Genomic DNA, 21,467 nt, shown 5'->3' with positions numbered 1-21,467 from the left:
AACAGGAGCTCCCTACTGCCAGCCTCTCACGAGTTGAAATCCAAGCATCTTTGGATGCCACATTGTCGTGTATTGTAACCAGATTGCCTAAAGGAATTCAACCATTGAAAAGGTCGCCTAGCGTAGCTGTGTGTTTAAGGTTACCAACCTAAGTCAGGAGTAAATGTTTCCATCAAATCTAATCATCCCTTCTTGGGCACACAGAATCATCTTAGTAGGAATTGTAGCTAATACTACGAATTCAGTGTGAATTGAAAAGAACTCAGAAATGGTTGTGAGTGTCTATCAAAGGATGGTAAAAGTATAAATTTATATCAAAAATACCCCATGCATGTTGTGAAGACTGACCAAATCAGAGATCTTTGATTCCACTTTTAAACTCATTGACTATTTATATATGAAAATAATCACCCCTTTAGTTGAAAATCACAACTTTTAGTTTGGGAATTTAAGAGTCCTCTGATGAAAGCTAAAAGAATCTCTTTAATAATCAGGCGGGGTGTCTGGGCGGCTCAGTTGCTTAAGCATCTGAATCTTTATTTCGGCTCAGGTTATGATCTCAGGGTTGTGGGATTGAGCACTTTGGACTCTGGCTCAGGAAGGACTCCGCTTGAAGAGGACTTCTGTCCCTCTCCCTCTGCCCCACTCCCCACTAGTGTGCCTGTAGGCTCACTCTCTGGTCCTCTCTCTCTCAAATAAAGAAATAAATAAATCTAAAAAAAAAAAAAAGGAAAAGAAATCTGGCAAATCTCATTGTCTTTGTGACCAACGCTTCTATCCTTAGGTGATTAGATTTTAAGAAGATAAAGGAGCAACAATAATCAGAAAGACTGCATTACTAGAAGCATCTTGAAATTAAGAGGGAGCTATGTAGAGGATTTCTGCTGCTAGTAGAGAATAATTTCCTCTGCCTTTGCATTATTCATCTCATGTAAATTTTGAGAAAGTTCATCACTGTGATTATTATTTCATTTACTACATTTTATATGTTTATAGCACAATTGCCACAGTAGGATCTTTTTTCTTTCCAGATTAACATAAATGTGTGTATTCTGGATGGAAAAGGGAACCTTCTTAGAAGCGGGTACTTGACACACAGCACCCTATCTCACTGCATTCAGAGCTTACTGCACTATGACCATCTCTACCATGAGATCTAGAGGTGGGCTTTTCAGGCCTGATATCTATACCATGTTCTTACTTATATAACTACAACAGTTAATACCTACTGCAAACACCAGGTAGCATACAGATGGTTTAATATGCTCACAACTACCCTGTGAGATGGGAATATTAACCCTAAATTTTGTGACTGAGATTCTTGGGTTCATTGACTTCCTCAAATTTATACAACTACTAGAATGGAAGGGCCAGGATTCCAAACCGGGGTTCTTTGATGGGAGAATCCGTGTCCTTTTTACAATCACACTCAATGCAGGGAATTCAGCCTCCTTGAAAGAAATTCTGGACTTAGAAGCAGCCAAAATGAGGTTATGCCTAGGATGCCTAGGATGACTTTGTGTGACAGTATCCTGAAACTGCTTTCTGGGCTGTCTTGGAACTCTCCTGGCTGGGTTAGTTTTATAGATTCACTCAACTTCAGCATTGGGAAGAGGCTTCAAAGTCATCCAGCCCAACTCCCAGGAGGCTGTCGAGCCTGTGCTGGATGCTGTCTAGGTTCTCTTGAGGCAGGCTAGTCCATTCTTTCTTGGGACAGCACAAACTCATAGGAAGCTCTTTATCTTCGGCCAGAATAAGCTGCAGAATAAGCCTACTCCATCTTCTGTGTTACAGTCATTCAAATATTGAAAGGAATTCCAAATTCCCTCTATTTTTGTTTTTTTTTTCTGAGCAGTCCCGGTGCTTTCAACTGCACTCTGTAGAATATGGTTGTATTTCTTTTTTGACCCCATATTCTCTTCCGTGAATACTGTGCAGTCTTACAAGGTAGCATTAAGAACTAAGCACCACGGCATCAGGACTGATTTAACCAGCGCAGACTGGATTAGGACTGTCATCTAGGAATTTTACATTCGTCAGCCACTCAAAGTATTGTGATTTAATTCTAGCTGAGCCTCCTTCACAATATCTCTTCATCCCAAGAGATGTGGGTCTCAGCCTCTGTCCAAACTCAGGAATTCTGAAATCTTGCCATAGCTTCAGAAAGGAATCCTTAGAAAAGAGGGTCAAAGTGCATATGTTGGTTTCCAGGAAAATAGGCAAGGAGATGGAGAGGCCATTGTTAGCAAAGGAGGTATTTGTCATGTACTCTGACTCTCTAAACTTGTGCCTGAGTCTTAATGGCGATAAGGCGTGGAGTGACAGGTCAGAAGTAATTGAACAGAAATTGTATTTTCTCTAATGTCTAAGAGATACTAAGAGACAGAAGGCAGTGCTTCTTCTAACAGGCTGTGATTCCAATGTAAGGGTCAGTGATTTTGCTCCTCTGTTAGTTCTTGCAGTACTCTGGGACATAATTCACCATGGCCAGAGTGGATTTGCTGTACGCAGGAGTCATCCTTCTAACCTGCCATGTCCATAGGTATGTGAGGATCTAGGGTGAAAGCTGAGAGAATAATATCCCGCCGATTCATACTCAGAAGGTGGGGAATATTTTGTGTCTCTTAGTGCACATGTGTGGGTATTACTGACACACAATGGATTTTCTCTTTGTTTTGTGAATATGTGAGATGATACAGAATGGTTTTCAAAAGTGTAAGTTGAATACACGAGTAGTATATTATGTTCCATTTCAATTGGTAGAATAGGTATAAAATTTGTGTAAAAAGATAATCAGATATTTATTTGTTGAATTCAGTTTAGATACTCCTAATGGATGGCTCTAGGATATTATGTGCTCTCTGAATCAGATTTGAATTAGTGACCTAGTTTGTAAAACCCCCTGTTCCATGTTCATCAAGGGTATCACTGTATTTAAATTTCTAGTACATTTAAAGGTAAAACAAATCATATTTTCATTTTAAAGGATTGTTTTAATCTTATATGATAGCACATATTTCAACAATTTAAGAATAGTGGAAGAAAAAGTCTTAAAAGTAAAGTGTTTTAAGACATCTGCATATGAGATGTAAACATTTTCTCATCTGCTTGTGTGTGTGTGTGTAAACTTGATCTCCTCGAAGCTGTGTTTAGAAATGAGATAGGATAGGAAGGCATAGAAGCACCTGTGTTGTATTGACAAATTTCAATGGGCATTTTATGTGAGGGTGAAATAATTGGGCCCATTAAAAAAATTGATATGTTTCTATCCTGAAAAAAGCCTGCAATATTTCCATATCTGGACTTTCCAAAAATGGCCATATTTCCCACCTTCTCAGTGCAAATCAAACTCGTATATATTCTGTGCACAAGCACCCATGCACAGAAAAATTCTGAAAGAGAAAATTCTTGAAAGACCCAGAACAAAGAAAGAGAAGAGGAGTCCTTTAACCATAAAGCTGTAATTTATTAAGTGTCTTTAGAATTCATGTAAGGGGCCCTCTCTCTTTTTTTCTTCTCTTGTAGGTCTCTAAGTCCACTGATGACAGGAAAATCTTCAGTGGTTCCAGAGACAAGCTGCTGGAAATCCTGCACATTTATCTTCCAGGAGGAAGTGAGCTGGTTAGGATAGAGGTCCCTTCTGGAAGAACCTCCCCCAAAACTTTAAAGGACTCCAAATTAAGCCATGTCCATTTCTGGGACCCTAAAGTGGCTCATGAAAGTCAGGGGCCACTTGCTTAATGTTAGGTGATTTCAAAAGCCTTAAGATTCTAAGGGGAGAGTAAAGATGGGGAAGGTGAGGCTGAATAAATTGTGAGAATCTATCAAATAACAGGGCATCTCTTTAATTCCAAGCATCATGTTCTATCTCACTTTGTATCTTTCAATTAAAAAAAGGAAAACGTGTCTTCTTTAAAAACATATTTTTTCCTCTATTAATATTCAGTACTTAATATATGAATACAGATCCATCATTCTTTAGCTCTAGGTAGATCACAACCTAATTTACAAATTCAAAAGCGTAAGTAAGATCAACTCAATTGCTCAAGGCCATGTATTTGCAAGCTAAAAGCATGCATTGAACATTTCCTGTCCTTGGACTGGTGTACTGGGCAATGCTGCTTTTCTCTAAGAATTTGTTCATCTATTGGCTTTAACACAATTTTGCTTATCAGTTGAAAACGTTTCACCTATACCCACTCATGTAATATAAAGTATAAAATTAAATCAATGATCTAGAAAATTCAGGGCAAAGTAGTTTAAATCATTTTGATCTTCCTAAAGATTTTGATTTCTTTTTCACCTGAAAAAATAGGTGATTACTCAATAGCCTTAGCTCAAAAATATATCTGACAGGTTATTTTTATTTGTTTGGTTTTCAGAAATCATATTCATGCTTTCTACCCTCTGTAGTTTTTAGCAAAATGAATCAAAGCCACTCTGTACCCAAAGATAACACCACTGTTGTCTTTTTTTTTTTTTTTTTTTTTAACATTGCAGGGCTTTACCTCGAGAGCTACGCAGTAAATTTACAGGGAAAGAAAAATTTTATTAAATTATAACTGAGAGGAGCTGATTTTTTTACATAGCAAACAAAAAATTCCTTCATGAAAGGCTATAAAACCCATATTATTTACCAGAGAGACCTTTCCTGTCTCCCAGGTAAACACTTACAGTGTGTAGACTTGTGTAAATACATATTTAGGAGTGGCTAAATATGGCGAAGTATTTTTAAAGGTGTATTTACAAAACTGAATACATATATTGGCATTTTGGTATGTGTATGTATGCTGCTCTGCTGTCTATTCAAAATTCTAGCAGGACTCTGGTAGATACACCTTGGATATAGGGACTGAATTTCAAAACATTCATCTTTAATCAAAATGACTAAGGACAGGTCCTTAAATCACTTCAAAAGGGTGAAAATTTTCAACTAATGGAGTTCAGGTCTTTCTTGCCAGTTTGACTGGAGGAAAATTGTTTCAGAAAAGCAGGCATCAGTCTCAGAAGCAAATCTCCCCTTCTGAACATCTTTGTGCATAAAAGAACTATCATTTCACATTCAGCTCAGAATAGTACTGAATACTTAAAGATAGACTCCATATGATGGATGGGTCAACCATGAAATTAAGTTAAGGGGAAAATGTCATTAAGATATTTTAAAAATACTTTAAACCCATTATTTTTACAATACTTTAAAACACATGAAAATGTAAGTGATAAAATCTGCTTGTTGCTGATTCAATAGCGGGAAGCTCCCTATGATAACATGGTTAACTCCGTCTCGAGGATTCCTGATATCCATGTTCCTTCTTTGCTTCTTGGGAAACATGTTGTTTGTGAGGAAAAGAAGGTGCTAGTAGCAGAGGTGGTAGATACATGAAATAGCACTACCTCTGCTTCTGTTGTCTGTAGCAACTCAGAATGAATAAGGATTTTATATTTGTGTAAAAGCCTTTTTTAAGCTAGAGAAGCTGACAGTCTAAATAACTCTAGAGTTTGGGCTATCTCAGGGGCCTTTGGCTAAGGAGTCTAAACAATGCTTCTATTTCATTTCTAATGCAACACACGACTATTTCTAAATGCTCTCAATATCCTGCCATGGAATAGTTGAAAATCTTATTATGGTAAACTGTATGGGGACAAAGATTATTCAATCAGTGAAATGATTTCTCCAATAAAACTTGCAAAAGGCTGTTTTTTAACTTTACAAAAATATACATCATATGTGGATATTTTTCCCAAGGTACCAACAACACAGATTTTGGTTAAACCTGCAGGTTTCTAAAATTTTAAATTTAGAAAGAAAGAGAACTTTTATTGTATTTTTTTAAACTTTATTTTATTTTTTTAGTGTGAAAACCTATTTTAAAATATTATGACAGTACTATAAGGCCTCTGGAATGTAGAAGCTTCTAATATATGTGCTGACACAATTTTAGCTTTAACTGTGAATGGGTGCACTCTATACATACCACTTATATGCCAGTATTTTAGACTTGGAAAACAAACTTTTCTGGCAAAAGACAATCCTTGTTTCAGAATTTTAAAAAATATATGAGCAGGCACCAACACCTCTGCATTACAATTTTTATTAGTTTTATCCCATCTTTAATGTTATTCTGTGGCTAAGTATCTCATTTCCATGTAAACTTCCATTAGGAACACAAATTGCTGACACCACATCTACTGACAGAAATGCCACAACATAAATTACGCCAAGAAAATGCTGCTTTGGGTGGGGGGCATGGCAGGGGGAACTAAGCTAGATAAAAAGCCACTGTGCTACTGCCCAGCCTGCAGCCCTGTCCCGCTGACCACTGATAAAATTTATCACAGGGCCACATATGGGAAGGCAGCTTAAAGAAGAGACATCTGTGGTAAAACATGTAACAGCAAAACAGCTAATGGAGCATTATTACTTTATTGGAAAGCGGTATCTCTGGATGCTTCACTTTTCTAGCTTTAGCAAGTGTATGAATTGTTCTTCTACATGCAGAAGAGCTGATATGAGGAAAAAAATGGTTATTAGAACACTGAATGATGGCATTAGCCTTTCCAGGACTCATTGGTTCACCACTCTGCCCAGTACACTTAACCAGCAAAGAGTGAAGGAGTTCAAACAAAATTAAAAACCAATCTGAATATTAATTTTTTTTTAAAAGATTTTATTCATTTACTTGAAAGAAAGAGAGAGAGAGAGAGAGCACAAGCAGAGGGAGGTGAGGGCGAAGCCGACTCCCTGCTGACCAGGGAGCCTGATGCTGGGCTCAATCCCAGGACTCCTGGATCAAGACCTGAGCCTGAGCCCAAGGCAGACACTTAACCACCTGAACCACCCAGGCACCCCTTAATCTTCATTCTTAAAGGAATGTTGATCTACAATGCTAATGGTGTCATTGTAAAGAAGCAGTCTTGTAAATTCCGGCTAATCATTGTTATAATTCAGTCCTGGTGTTAGTAGAACGTAGAAATAACCCAATTCCACTAGGAAAAGGAATCTCGTTTACCAAGATAGCTAAAAACTTTGTCCTTGGATGGGGCTTATTCTTTTGGGGTTTAAAAGAGTAAGATTGGCATGTCCTGGACAGTCACAATTGGATAGCTAGAATGGTTCCAAAGCAAAATGAGTAGCCGGTGTGGCGCTTTTAAATGCCAGTGAAGTCGGCATTTAAAAGACCTGAGGGAGGCCCGTTGTAGCATTTGCGGCTGGAATGAGGGAGGGTGACGTCACCAAGATGGCGCCAGAGGGTCCCTGACTTCACGCCTCCTCCCAAGAAGAACAAGCAACAACTATTTATGAACTAGGCCCCACTGCGAGAATCCCAGAAGTTGGGGGTGAGGCTGAAGCACCTCCTGCACCACAGAGACCCAGACACCCTGCATTAGAAAGGTAAGAGAAGCGGCTACCCAGGGATGGCAGTGCTCCTGCCGCAGGCAGGTGGGTGCGGCACCAGGCTGAGAGGCCTCCCCTGAGCCCCTGGGTAAACGACTAGTGTAGCAGAGGGATTTTGTTCCTACCGTTCTCTGTTCCCCATAAGCAATGTCTTAAAACGTCCGTAACTGCACATGCCAGGACCCGCTGTATTTTGCCCCTCCTGCACCACAGGCGTCTCCACCTCTCAGCTTTGACCATTCCTACCTGTGTTTTGACGAAGTCAGGGATTTTGGATAGGCTGCCTTCAATCAGTGTGAGAGAAGCTGCCTTGCTACCTAATGGGGCCATGTTATGCTTAATCTGATAATAACTGCAAAGCACATTGGTAAGAGAGCGAAGTTTTCTTTTTCTTTCTTTACTTTTTTTTTAAGATTTTACTTATTTATTTGACAGAGACAGAGATCACAAGTAGGCAGAGAGGCAGGCAGAGAGAGAGGAGGAAGCAGGCTCCCTCATTCCAGCCGCAAATGCTACAACAGGCCTCCCTCGGGTCTTTTAAATGCTGATGCGGGGCTCGATCCCAGGTTCCCCGACTCATGATCTGAGCCGAAAGCAGAGGCTTTAACCCACTGAACCACCCAGGCGCCCCGAGAACAAACTTTTCATCTTTTATTGTCAACCTGATCGCTTCTCGGCCTTTTGGCTAAGATCAAGTGTATTGTCAACCTGAAGCAGGGAACCTCACATCAATCTCTTTTCTTTTTTGTCAAGTGTTAATGCCATGTTTATAAAACCCCTTTAGGTAGCTGCTTATGTATCTAGCCTCTATGGTTTCTTGGGTTAATATTCCATGTTTACTACCTGTAGTTTAAAGCAGTCCTTTATTTTTCCTAAATACATCTCATTCAAACTGTAAGGGAAATTATTTTAATATCTAAACCACCAGGATTTGATGACGACTAATAGCTACTGTTTATTGAATGCCTAATACATGCTAGGCACGGTTTAGGAGCTTTCTCTGTATTAACTTATTTAGTTCTCAAAAAACTCTAAGAGAATAATTATTATTTTCTTCATTTTATGAAAATGGAGTTTGATGTTTAGAGAAGTTGTTCCTTCATTCCAGTTCACACAGCTGATAGATTGATTCACTGGAATATAGTGGTTTGGGTGTTATGTGTAGATGATGGATTTTTTTCAAGATTACAAACTTACAGACCGCATAAAATAGACTATTTTACTTTGTTTTTCATGGACGCAGTAAATAGCATACAGTATTATCCATAACAGTGTGTGGAGGTATGGACTATTTGTTGCCTTTTACTGTTAACAGAGGAACATCCATAAAGTCCCTTAACCTCTTTGGACCTCAAGTGCCTCAAATATGAAAAGTAATCTTTTAACAGTATGAAGACAGAGGGATAGATTGGTCTCTATAGCTTCTTTCTGGGTTTTGAGATGCTTCTGACAAAATAACAAAGAATGAAAGTCATATCAGTCAGGATACAGAATTAAGCCACCCTGAATCTACCTGTCTCTGACATTGGTCTTGCTGCTGTAACCAACAATATAATGTAGTTGGTTGAAAAAACAGGTGCTTTAAATAAATTGACAAAGTAAGCTAGAAGAAAAGGGAAATAGGTAATGAACCATTATGAAGGCATTAGCATCAGCTGATTCTGTAGTCTTAGTGTGCTCACTAAGTGTCTTCAAGAGTCTCTGTTTAGAAAATGGAAGAAGATATTGATGATAGAACATTTAGCTTTTTTGAGCCAAAGTGGATTATTAATTGTCATTACTGAGTGAGGAATGTAGACTTGAGGATACCTGGTTTCTAGTTGCATATACCGTTTCTGGAAGAAAAAAAAAAAGAGACTTCATGCCAACTTTTATTACAAAAACTAAAGCTAATTTAGGATATTGCAGAAAGGTTCTGATAGGTAAGATTGATGGTTATTACTGAGAAAGCAAAAAGGAGATTGCTCCTTCACTAACATAAGAGGGAGATGAGACTAGGAGGCAAGAAAGCTAGATAGCAATTCCTCTTTTATCAAGACTAACATGGAAACTTGTTTTTTCAATTCTCTTCTTTTTTGTGTTCTTTTATACTCCTTGTAACTTGGCCTGAGACCCAGGACTTCAGTTTTTTATCAGCCAGAAGAGAAAGAGAATTGGGAATAGAATGGAAACAAGTATGTTCAGTGAGGGTTCCTGATTCTAGAATGAAAATGGTGTGGGAGGTTATTTTTATCTGGTCCTAGTAATAACCCTTGGAATAAAGGAAGAGTGAATTTTCTGTGCTGTAGGTAGTGGGAGTTCATATAAGGCAGATATCTACTGGGTAATTGTGTTTGAATCTAATGGTAATTGTCTGAATCAAAGGATTTATGTACAGCTCGCACTGGATCACATAACCACAGTGACAGTTATGTGTACTTCACATTATGAGGGAACAGGTTAGGACAAATAGAAAGGAGTGGAGAAGAGGCTAAAAATAAAGAAGAAAGTACAAAAAACACTTAGTAGTAGAAAAATAAAAAGAAAGATATCACAGAGGTGTTTCCTAGTTATTATGTTAGCACTTTTCTATTACTTCATGGCTTTCCTTCTTTCTTTAGACCAAATCTTGTGAGTATCCCAGTTAAACTACACTCTGGAAATAGAAAGCAGGAAAGCCTTCTTTTCTCCTAGCCTGCCTCCCACACTTTTAATATTCTGTGAATTTGACCCATTTATCACCTGGAAGGTATGGTTTCTTATTGGGAAACTTACAGAATCTTTTATGTAAGCAGACTACAGTCAGCATAGGGGAGCCCTCACATCATCAGTTTCACTCTTCCTTTAATTTAGGAAAGATAACCTTTGAAAATCCAGTGTCTAATGCTAAAATAAGGCCTGCAGCCAAGCACAGGGCTACAACTGCTAAAATGTCTCTTGTCAGTGGAGGAGGGCACTATAATCTCTTTCCGAGGTGGCAGGATAGACTTCATGTTTAGTAGAACAGTGAGGTTTGGAGGAGTGCCTCAGGAATCTCAGGGTTGTCCTAGGGACAATGTAACCTCATTTTGACATGGCCAATGTAACATATTAGAATATTGGAAACAAACTTATTTTGTTCCAAAATCTTGGCTAGTCTAAGTAGTATTATGCCTTTCGTGGTTAAAACCAAATTAATGTCTTTCCCAATTTCATGTTCGTTGTGTTCAGCATTACTTCAAGTCTTCGTTTGGAGGGGGGACAATTGAGTGTCTTTGGCTAGTCAACCTGGCAATAAAGTTCATGAAACTATCACTGGGAAATTCCGTTATGGAAAATAAGCAGTTTGGCCAAAGAAAAATCTTGAGGCAACCATACACACTATTGGTTTTCTTTTCCGGATATGATTTTTTTTTTTTAAATGAAGAAACAGAAAACAGACTACCAAATTTTGAATATTGTAATTGAATGATGATTTCCTAAACTTTCCAAAAACTTCTGGCCTCTCATAATTTAAATAATTTTACTTAAATATCTTTTTTTTTTTTTTAAACTCCAACGATCACTCTGTTTCTAAATCTGGTTTAAAAAGAGATTTTCTAATTATAATTATGCTCTCAGTCATACCATGTTAAAACTTACTTATAGTAGAGTAGTAAATCCTGTGAATAGCAAATACTTTAATGTGGTTTCTCATCCGACAATGGTTTATAATAAGATGCTAGCAGATGATGAATGTGGCTATGCAATATTCCCCAAATATTTGGAAATGAAAAGAAAATTATGGAGGAATTTCTTCTCTTCCACACGAATCAGTGGTATTTCACCCATATTAAGAAATTTCAACTTTGTGACAATTTATCATTTAACTAATTTCCTATGGTGGCATAAGTTGACCAAATGGGTCCTGGCTTCCTAAAGATGTTTCTGGAAGGACAACACTCTAAACAGACAATGCATACAGGTAATAGGTACTTCATAAAGACCTACTAACAATTAAAACTCATTGTTCAAGATTCCAGTTATTTTGATGGATCCATTGGAAAAACTGTGTTGGAATGATTTTTGGAGTAGCTCCAGGCAGGGTTTCACTTGTTTTAGGTTTAAGAAGCAACGATAGTGTACTGTTTTCGAAACTCATGGAGATGGTACATTGGAAAAAAATTTTTTTTCATGTTGTTATCACTGCCATTTGAACACATTGGATTTTTAAAAGCATTTCTCCACAAGCCATTTGTTATCTCAAAAGTCAGTCTGCAATTTGGGTAGTATTCACCACATAGTTTGAACCTGATAAGCAGAGACAATCTGCCCAGACAAAACTATCTTTGAAAATCAGTGATATTGCTAGAAGGAGTTATCTGCACTCCCAATCTATATTCCTTCACCTCCCACTCAAGTCCTCAACCAATTTCAATTTCTGGCTCTACTACTTCCTGGCTGTGTAACCTTGGAAAAATTGTCTCTTCTTTGTGTCTCCATTTTCTCATCTTGATAAAAGCATACTAGCAGTACCTACTAGATGATGTTATTATGATAATTGAATGAGCGTGTGTAAAGACATACACATGTGTATATGTATGTATATACCTACATATGTATTTTTATATATACTAAGAGTCTATCTTCTTTGTCACCAAACAATCTCTGCAAGGAGAATAGACACCTCTTAAATCCTTGCCTTGCTTGACTTCTCGCTCTCTCTCTTTTTTTTTTTTTTCCTTGCTTGATTTCTCAACCATATTGGACACTTTTAAGCACTTCCTCTTTCTTTTCTCACTCTTCTTGTTTCCATCAAGTTTTCTCTGCAATCAATTCTATAGTCCTTTTTGAGTGCTCCTTTTTTTCCTCATTCCCTAAATGTTAGGCTTTGTCAGGGCTCGACCTTTGTCACTTAGTTCTTCTTGGTCTATCCATTTCCCTTGGCTAATCTTTCTTGGTTTTAGGATTTGAGTTATTACAGAACCTATAATCTGATTACTTCCAAATTTCTGTTTCTAGCCTAGACGTCAGTAGTGAGCATCAGACTTTTATATCCACCAGCCTACTAGGCATCCCTCATGAACTTCACACTCAACATGTTGAAAATTGGACTTGTCATCTTCCTTGTCTCAGGTGCCCCCCCAACCCATTAAATGGTACCATCCTTTACCCAGCTGCTCATTAAACTTGAGGGTTATGTTTGTTTCTTTCATTCTTCCCTCTGCTCACCACATATGATATTAGGTCTTACATATTTTTCATCTTAAATATTTCCTTAATCTTTATCTCAGCTACCTGTCCTCTAATTTGCCTCTTGCCTGACCTACGCCAACACTGTTACCATTGCTCTCCCTACCTCTAGTCTTGTCTTCAATTCTCTATATCCAAGATAGTGGATGATTTTACAGAACAAACCTAACTAACTACCTACTTCAGCTTAAATACTCAGTTTCCTTGACATGCTGTATAAGGCTGTGTGTGAACAAGCCTTTGCTTATCTCCAGTTTTCACACCTCAGTAGAATCCATGCCTTCCTACCTCTGGCATTTTGTACATGCTGTTTCTCCTGCCTGAAATAGCAGAAATTGGGTTTTTCCCCAATTTCCCCACCCTTCTCTGTCTCTGTTGATAATTATACTTTAGATCTTATTTCTTCTAGGAAGCAAAACATTGATTCTTCCAAATAATTTCTCTTGACATTTCTCATAACCCCTTTACTTTTATTATTATTATTATAACGTGTATTATATTGTTTTGCAATTGTTTGTTTACCTCTCTGCCCCTATTGGATTTAAATTTCAACAGGATCATGTCCATATTTTTCTTTTTTTTTTTTTTAAAGACAATTATTTATTTGAGAGAGTGAGAGAGAGAGAACAGAGGTGAGGGGTAGGAGAGAGAGTCCCAATTAAACTACTCCGAGATCAGAGCCCAACATGGGGCTCAATCCCATGATCCTGAGATCACAACCTGAGCTGAAACCAATAGTTGGATGATTAATCGACTGTGCCACTCAGGCGCCCCTCATGTCCATATTTTTCAAGGTTATATCCTTAACATGTAGCTTAATGTTGGGCATTTAGAATGTAAAGGATAAAAATATATGTGTATGTATAATAAGCTGTGACTTTCAAACAAGATTAGTAAGAAATGGGTCAAAGCTCATAATTTGGCTTTTTAAAAAAAGAGAAAATAAAGAATTTTATTAGAACATCAGTGTAAATAAACAAAGAGTAATCTAAGAGTAAGATTTTAAGGCCCAGAATTTTGTGATCTTGGGATGATGCCCCATTTGATGCCATTATAACATAATTTAATATGGGGTCAGTCTCAGGATAAATGTCTAGGCATTGGGAAGCAATCCAAGTCTTGTCAGGTAATAGTTATACATGTTGTATTTTATTCAGCCAATTTATTTTAGTAAGCATAGGTCTAAAGCCTTCACATCGTAGTTTAAGGGGAGAATTTTTCTCAGTTCTCTGACTTTTTTTCATATTGTTTCTTTTGCATTTTGTGTCCTAATTTTTTTCAGTCTATGTTTTAAAATGGTTATTCACCCTTTTTCCTGCTACTTCACAAGGTAAAAACTCATTTATTTGATAACTTCCCGATTCCATAATCTTTCATTTTCATTTAGACTAAGAGTTCTCACATGACAGCTTTGAATTTGTAGTAGTAGTATTCTGTTTGGTTGGCGTATTATTTTAGTTGGTCTTGTTCTCAGAACCCTCCCCCCATTTCTAACTATCAACAAATATATAATAGCATCTTTACTATAGCATTTTAAAAGATACTCAATTCAGTGACTCCTTTACTGAGCTATTTCTTTTATCTTCCCCTTCTACTGAACTAAATTATTAAAACACCTATTTTTAACATAATATTTTCAAGAGAACTACTTAAAAAAAAAGTTTACAAACTAAGATTTTCCTCACTTGCACAGATGGTTTCACCCTCAAAGACTTTTTTTTTTTGAGGGGGGGTCAGGTTTTTCACCTAAAAATTTTAATGGGAAATAAAGGATTGGTCAGTTCTGTTAGATATATTCCATAATTTAAGAAAGAAATTTTAAGGTTGTGGACATAAAGCTTATACATAATCCCTGATATGTATACATATATATGTGTATACACACACACACACACACACACACACACACACACACACACACACTCTGTATTTACTATTCATTTACTTGAGAGAGAGCATGCATAAGGCAGGGAAGAGACAGATGCAAAAGGAGAAGCAGATTCCCCACTGAGCAGGGAATTCAGTGTGGGGCTTGATCCCAAGATCCTGGGATCATGACATGAACTAAAGGCAGACGCTAAACCATGTGAATAACCCTTGCACCACTGTACTTACTATTCTTTATCTATACTATATTTATGGTACATGGTATACATACATGATGAATATTTATACTGTATATATCATATAAACTATAAATAGCATGAATGTACATATATATAGTATAGTAGCCCAGATTTATAAATACTGATGAATCAATATTCTTAATAAATAGTGTTGTTCCCTTAGGAAATTGGCAATAAAATAGTATCAGCAAAAAAAAAAATTGTAATTTATATTATGTTTAGAGGATACGAAGCTGCTGAGTTCAGTATAGTAAAGAAACAGAATTTTCAGTTTAATGTATATTAAAATTTCTTTCCAATGAAAGAAAATGTACAATGAAAATACATTGAATTGTAAGTCTCCATCTCTATCCTGTGTCATGCTGCTTAGTACTGTTCTTAATTCATATAGTATTACTTGGCATTTCTTGGATATATCATATTTTTTGTAGCTTGATAGCTTTGTAAATGAGGGTTTTGTTACCTGATGAACTCCTACTCATACCCCAAGATTTTCCTTCAGAGTTTTAATTTGTGAAGTGATACCTTTTGGCTCCCATAATTCTTTGCACATACCTGTATTATTTTCCTACCACGTTGTGTCACTTTCCTAGTTTGCTTTTCTGCCTTTCCCAGTAGGGCCAAGGTACTATACACAGAGAACCTGGGTAAAAATGTCTGGGACTCGGGAGAAAACATATATTGGCTATAAGTCCTGAAAAATTAATGACTATTAAAATGCCCATAAAAATAATCTCAAGCAAATGTAACACAACTCATATGTAGTTATGTGATTATATTAAATGTGAAATGTGAGTGCATTTTAATGTTTTATATGAGGTTAGGTGGATTTAGAAAACTCTGAGTGATTATTAGTAAGTTGGCTCTCTTGGCCCCATTTACATTTGGGGAGAAAGAATTTTGTTTTACTCACTTTTATGATGCCAAAGGCTAGTGGCAGTGACTGGTATATAGCATATATCTAAATACCAGTGATGAATTTTCTGAAAATTCATTATAAGCAGTCTCTAAGTATTACCTGGTTGAATAAAAGTTTAGTTAAACGAATATTGCCCAAGAGACAGTGTATCATAGTGATTAAGAGCATGACACTGAAGTTCCCCAAACCTGGATTTGAATTGTGGTCCTGTCATTTATTGGAGGAGTGGTTTAGGGTGAGTCCTGTGTCTCTCTAAACATAAATTGTCCCCCCATCAGGGGTGATAATAGTAGTAACTATCTCTTGATTTTCACAAGGATTAAATTAGATAACATATATTGAACACTTAGCATGGTGCACGGCATCAGAAAAAGTTCTAATAAAAATTGAGTTATTATTACTATAAGCTAAGCAAAAGTAACTTTAACATAAATGACTACATCTATCATATTTAAATCTTTAAATTGTTTTCGCTCTTGTTAGCTCAATTTCAGTAGAGTAGACATAAAAGAGGTCACAATGAACAATTTTCTCTAAATTCTCAATTCTTACAAGCAACAGATTGTAAAAAATGCTGGAAAAAGTCAGATTTTGAGGCTCTATGTAAATTAAAAAAAAGGGTGGGTGATAAAAGCTTTCTTATTCTCGAGATAACATGCATGAAAACAATTTGTGATTCAGGATAGCAATACGGGTATGTCTTTAAGCCAACTAACTCTTTGCGACACATTGTCCTTGCTTTCTAAAGTAGGCCTCATCTCACTTTTAATGTGTGAAAGGAGAGATTATTCAACACAGTGGTAGACACATTTTTGTTCTCAAGAACACTGCGATATCATTAATCTTCTGGCACGCCTGCAAAGGCGGGTTATGTGAATGCTAGTCTTTTGCAAGGCTATAAATAAAGTTTAAAGAGAGAAAGAGACAGAAAGAAAAGATGTTTTCCTGAAGCTTCTATTGCCACAGTACGGACCACATTAAGGGTGCAATAACTTACCAGTAATAACACTTTTAAAATCCTCTTTATGGGTTTTCAACATCTGTCTAGAAAAATCCAGCCTAAAAATAGAATCTGATCTTGTAACACAGCTTTCTCAAATTGGGCTATCCTAAACACTCTCTTCATTGAATAGTCACATATGACTATTTTAGAGCCATATTTCTGGGAATAGCAATGCTTTATCATGTATATCACATGCTTAGCACTTCAGAAGATACGTTCATGTATTAGGGTGTGTGTGAAGTGGTTCCTCATGGATGGAAAAGCTTCAGTAAAAATAATTTTTTTTTCCTTTTTTGCTTTTGAAATGTAAAGCAAAGAAAAAGGACATGCAAAGTATCCCTCGTTTTTTATGTTCGGAATTTCATTCTATTTCTAGTCTAATAGACCCAGATTTCATCATTATCCATGTATAAAGGTTGAGTCACATTTGTTTTTATTTGAAAGCACTCAGGAATAATGCTTGCATGCTAACTGTGTTAGAGCATGCTTATGGATTATTATTACACATAATATGGACTTTATTTTTCCATCAAACTGGAATAGCTGGTGGCAATTTTTGGTTCTAGCAGAAACCATCTTTCTCATAGTTCTTCAGTGGCAAAACTCCTGCTGACTTCATGAGAAGATCAGGTACAAAGCAATTAATATGCCACAGATTGTTGTTTAGAGCTGTTTTTAGTTCTAACCCATAGATCCTAAAAATAAAAAAAATTTAAAAAAATTACAAAATAAACCCAACTGGCTTGTACTCTAGTTATGTCTTAACTCTATACCCTTAGAAGATTTTTTTCATAATGCTTTGGAATTTGGGGTTTCCAAACAGCTTGTATGTGACAAACCAAAGACACTACAATTAGAACTGTTTTTTTTTCCTCAGTTTGCAGGGTATATGTGTTGCTAATTAAGAACCAACATCTTTTGTCAGTTTTTCAGGTTCAGTAAAGTTTTAGATTTGGGACAGTTAGTGGGCACTACACACTCATAGCCAGGCTTCTCAAAGCTTTTTGCGATGCCCTCTGAATTTTAGAGGCCTCATCTGGGGGCTCGTGATGAGAGTCTCCTCTCTACTGATCTCTGCATGTGGCTCCTCTCTCAAACAGCCCACATCTGGGAAGCTCATTACGTTCTGTAACAGATTAGTATGGAACAGGCAGTTTGAATTCTTCATCCAAGATGTACACAAGTGGAGTTTCTATGCCGTTTACTGAAAGAGCTAGAAAACAGACCTGGATCTTCTCTTTGAGACAGAAAGTAGAATCCTTAGGAGCCAGCATGGCCTTTGGATATCTGGTCTTGACTGCCGTGAAGACCCTTATGTTAGTTAACTATCTTTAGTAGGGCTTCAAAACTCACTGCAAATGTGGATTTAGGGAGTATATTGTATCCCTAATTGGCAGAAGAAAATGAGAAGGAAAGGAAAATAAAGGGAATAGTAATGAACATATGTGAAGTTCTGATTATACATGGTTAAATGCATAATTATTTCATTTATTACTTAAAATATTTTCATGAAGTATATGTTACTTTCCTTATTGGCCGGTAAGGAAAAACACACTATTGAGACAGGTTAGGTAACTGGTCTGTGTCCTCACAATTACTAAGCAGTAGAGATAGGATTTGAATCCAAATTGTTCCATTTCTAAAGTTCACATTTTTTACTCAACAAGGATCAACAGGATTGGCCCAGGATCAAATGGTGAATGCAGCAGATTTCATTTGCTTTGTTCCTCCCTTCCCCTTCAATAAACTTCTCTCCGTTTTGGCAGTTCCTTTTCATAGCTGCTATCTCATTCTCATAGGTTTTTTTGTTTTTTTTTTTCTTTCCCCATATCCTTTTCCATTCCCAAGAAAAATGTTAACTGAAAATGATATTAGCTAATTATACTTCCTTAAGAGATATCTGCATTTTGGTAAAAACCTAATACACTAAAATGCCTTTGAGACAATAAAGAATGTACCTCAGATACCCTGACTGCTGGAGAATGTTGGGGGACATATATGGGCTAAGGGGCTATCTTCTCAGAAGGTGGCATGAAGCCTAGGGAAACTCAGTGTTTCCCTCTTAAATATTTTTATGCACATAAAATCAGTCTAAAATGAACTCCAAGAGCAGATGTGAAGGCAAAATAATTTATATTATAATTTAAGGGGAGAAATGTGCTCAGGATGGAGCAGAATAACTCCTTTGCTTGGTCATCAGGGTGTTCCATGAGATTCTGAACTGATTACATAAATCTTTAATTCTCTTCCCTCATTTCCACTTAATTGCATTCCACTGGAAAGACAGAGTGGCAAGACGAAGTGTCAGAACAGTTACCTAGGATTACTTTTTTCTCACTGTCCTTGAATAGAGCTATTCCTACTCAAGAAGCTGAGATCTGTTGGCCCATAATAGGATAGTTACAGGTCAGCTTGAGATGACCTCTTCTTTGCTGGTGATGATTCAGAGCTGGTGATTTTTTAAAAACCAATATTTGCAGATGTGGAATGTTAGGTAAGGGAGTCTTATTGTAAACCTGGTTAGTTTTCAAGTGTGTAGAGAAAAAAATGTCAAGAAGGAGTAACACAGCAGAAAAAAATTATTGTCCATATCCTCACTACTCTAGTACACCAATTGGTATGTTTCATAAACCTTCAAACACTTTTTTCCCATGAATATTTAGGAACATAATTGTAATCATAACTCATATTTTAAAAGTTTGCTTTCTTTCTCCTAATATTATGATGTAGTCATTTTCTATACTACTAAGCATTCTTTGTTATTTAGGCTGATTTTTTTTTTTTCCCCCAGAGAGGATGGGGCTCTCCATTTTTGAATGGCATAGATGATATTCTGTTGTACATCTAAATGTATGAATTACCTCTTTATAGGCATTGCATAAATGCTAATATAGTCCATCTACAGTTTTTAAATGTTGCTTAGTTATATAGATGCTGCATTGTAGCTCTCAGGGGATTGTTAAGATCATCACATTTTTTAAGTGTATCACAATCCTGCCATTTAATTATACTTAAAAAGTGGTTTATCAACATTAGTGTCTAGGAAGAACAAACATAATTGTCATAGAACAAGTAAATAATCATTGAGCTTAGATACTTTTTGAAGGTTGTTTAGATTCCTGCTGTACGTATTTTCCGAGAATTTCTTTTATACTGAAGAATGTCATTGGGCTTTTTGCAGCTGTTGTGGCCTGGCTTTACCCCGTTAGAGGCGATCTGTGGGAAGAGAAGGAGACAAATTGTGACACTGTCTTTTATCAAAGGACCACACAGTTGTTCGCCACTTTGACTCCATGATGGATAGTTATCTTGAAGTTTGACGGATGTAAGGCTGAAAGTTTAGAGGAAAACACAGCAGAAGCCCAGTAGCTCCTTGCTGTTGACACTTAACCTGATAACATGGGGTTAATCAATCTTCTCTGTTGTTTTTAGCTTCAATTTTCTTTTCTTCAAGCTTCATTTTTTCCCACCTCTTCAGACTGGTCTGCCAAAAAAAAAAAAAAAAAAGTCTGGATGGAGAAAAGACAAAAGTAACTCTTTCCACATTCTTGATTTCATCAAACAACCTTCTGTTGTCCTCAACGCATGTATTGGAGACAGAAAAACACATACTCATTTTATGTGCATAATGTGCGTATATATTTGTTTCAGAGTTTTAACTTGAATGATTAGAGAAGGAAATTAGATCTTGGTGTGATCAAAAGGTGAATAATCTTTATCTTGAAGAAAGACTTTGTCCTTAAAATCTCTCTCTCTTTTTTTTTTTTTTTTTTTTTTTGAGAACAGCACATGACTAGTGCTTGATCATTCTGCTTTCTAGTCAGGGGTGCCTGGCTGGCTCAGTCTGTGGAGCTTGCAACGCTTGATCTTGGGGTTTTATGTTCAAGACCCACACTGGGTGTAGAGAATACTTAAAAATAAAATCTTAAAAAAGAAAAAAAAGTACTTTCCATGTTTCCTCATTATTTCTTTTAGTTTAATGATAAGCAGCTATTAGATACCCCATTGAAATAATGACTTATTTCAATATCTAAATATGGTGAATTTGTACTTGATTGGAAGAGTTTGATAAATTGTTAAAAGATCTGCTTGTTCTGCCATGCCTGAATTCCTTAAGCAAAGAAGGATAGAGGGGAAAAGTCCCTGTGCTTTTCATGAAATTGTATTATCCAAATTAGTGCATGGGGTGAAAGAGTCAGAATTCTTTTTTTAGCTTTGTTGAGATATAACTCACACACAATAAAATCACCAGCTGTAAGACTGCAATTTGATGAATTTTGACAAATGAACACAGTCATATCACCGCTACTACAATCATGATACAGAACATTTTTGTTACCCTCCCGAAAGTTCCACTGTGGTCCTTTGTAGTCAGTATTTTCACCACTTCCCCTAGTCCCTGGCACTCACTGATATACTCAGATCCTTTCACGAATGTACATGTTCTCCGTGCAGGGGCCACACTCATCCTCTTTAAGATTGTTCTTACCGCAGTAGGTGTGCTGCCGGAGCACTTGCCAGTTTCAAAAGTAAGCTATGAGTACATGTTAGTTTGTACGCTTTTACAGTGTTCATGTATTAAATCTCTTAAGACTTTATTTCTAATAGTCAATTAGAACTATACCGTCAGCTCCTTTTGGAAAAGAAAACTCAGTAAATCCCCACTATTGTACTATGCTTGGCACAACACTGTGCTCGAGATCCTGTCCTAGTCTCATGTCTAACTCATACCTCTTTTGGAATCACCGAGGTGTTAATTGATAATTAACTTTTTTTTTTAAGTCATCTAGTATTTTGTTACCTTAAGAATACTTCTGTTGGGGGCACCTGGGT

The 21,467-nt window shown here is 36.8% G+C and overlaps 1 long non-coding RNA gene across 1 annotated transcript in view; it reads left to right on the top strand.

Annotated features, from left to right (window-relative positions):
* Positions 1-4,595, top strand: part of LOC116586162 — a 134,711-nt gene extending 130,116 nt beyond the window's left edge. Inside the window, exons 4-5 of the long non-coding RNA XR_004283918.1 lie at positions 2,454-2,542; positions 3,526-4,595. This is a non-coding gene — a long non-coding RNA (uncharacterized LOC116586162). The remainder of the gene's footprint in view (positions 1-2,453; positions 2,543-3,525) is intronic.
* The last annotated feature ends 16,872 nt before the right edge of the window (positions 4,596-21,467 follow it).

This window comes from Mustela erminea, chromosome 3 (assembly GCF_009829155.1).
Source record: "Mustela erminea isolate mMusErm1 chromosome 3, mMusErm1.Pri, whole genome shotgun sequence".
Classification (NCBI taxonomy): Eukaryota; Metazoa; Chordata; class Mammalia; order Carnivora; family Mustelidae; genus Mustela; species Mustela erminea.
This window is presented reverse-complemented; position numbering and strand designations above follow the sequence as displayed.